Raw genomic sequence first — 1,539 nt, forward strand, 5'->3', positions numbered from 1 at the left:
ACATTGGGTAAGGTGGGAGGAGTCAAAGCAGAACCTTGGGTAAGGTGGGAGGAGTCAAGGTAGAACCTCGGGTGAGGTGGGAGGAGTCAAAGCAGAACCTTGGGTAAGGTGGGAGGAGTTAAAGCAGGACATTGGGTAAGGTGGGAGGAGTCAAGGTAGAACCTTGGGTAAGGTGGGAGGAGTCAAAGCAGAACCTTGGGTAAGGTGGGAGGAGTTAAAGCAGGACATTGGGTAAGGTGGGAGGAGTCAAGGTAGAACCTTGGGTAAGGTGGGAGGAGTCAAGGTAGAACCTTGGGTAAGGTGGGAGGAGTTAAAGTACAGGCTCAAAAATGGTGTAAAGAGTCTAAAAGCAGAGGACTGGATTATTTGTGTTTAATGACAGTACACCCCCACCACTATCACAGCACTTTAACACTCAGCAGAAACTTCTGTTAAACCAGTCCAATACATCATGACACAGTGCAACATGATAACAAAAACACATGTAGACTTTTAGATCCTCATTAAGGTTAAAATCTTTTCCAGCCTCCAACTGTTTGTCCAAATGAAGTTTGTTGGACTAATTTCAGAAGCTTTCACATGTTGTTGTGCATTAAAGAAGTTACTCATTTTGTGATGAGTGATCAATACAGAAACCACAAAATAAATAAATAAGCAAACAAACAAACAAATCCAGTTACCTTAGCATCTAACTCCCAGGGTTTCAGAGACTGCCGCCGCGACTCAGTGATGGTGAGAGCTGTTGTATTTTCTGAGTTTGTTGGATCAGCCCTCTCTCATCTGTGCTGTTGTTCTCACTCCCTGATGTCATRGCACACTTTTTCACTGCAGCAAAGACACAACACACAGAAACACATGAGTGCACCAGTCAATTCCCAGAAATCAACCTGACTGAAATGTTGTGGTGGACCTTAAGCTAGTCGTACAACACCACAATAAACTGAAGCCATGATGGCGATAGGAGTAGGCCAATATTCCTACACAACCACAGGAGAGACGAATAAAAGTCCTGATTCAGAAAAACCTGCAACTGATAGAAGGTGCACTTTGTTTTTCTCAGTACTGAACAGAACCTAAAGATCATTCCTAGAAAAAATGCACKAGTGATCAGCTTGTTATCWTCRTGTGCTGAGAAATMATTAAAATTATAACCATTATATTCAAACCTTGAAAAAGACATTTGCAGGATCTGTTAAGAGTGAACCTCAGCAACCACATCAAATTTTAGCTCAATTTTAGCTCTGAATTGACTGATGAATAGTTAATAAGATACTTTGCTAATACAGCAGACAAACAAACTCACACTCACACGGGCAAAAACATTATGGACTTTTTGCTTTTAGTGGTAAGRGATACTAATGGACAGAATCAACCTGTTGGTTTATCAGAGCTCACCCTGTTTGGTGCTGTTCTGGAGGCTGAGCTGCCAGGCTTCATCTGTCAGCTCAGCCTCGTCTGACTGCAGGACAACACATTAACACACACACACACACACACAGACACACACACACACACACAGACACACACACACACACACAG

At 42.8% G+C, this 1,539-nt stretch overlaps 1 protein-coding gene across 1 annotated transcript in view; it reads right to left on the reverse strand.

Moving 5' to 3' along the window:
* nfasca (neurofascin homolog (chicken) a) overlaps positions 1–1,539 on the reverse strand; it is a gene marked incomplete in the record, with an annotated part of 116,748 nt that overhangs the window by 100,533 nt on the left and 14,676 nt on the right. Inside the window, 1 exon segment of the mRNA XM_014025637.1 lies at positions 681–825.

This window comes from Austrofundulus limnaeus, unplaced genomic scaffold (assembly GCF_001266775.1).
Source record: "Austrofundulus limnaeus strain Quisiro unplaced genomic scaffold, Austrofundulus_limnaeus-1.0 Scaffold489, whole genome shotgun sequence".
Lineage (NCBI taxonomy): Eukaryota > Metazoa > Chordata > Actinopteri > Cyprinodontiformes > Rivulidae > Austrofundulus > Austrofundulus limnaeus.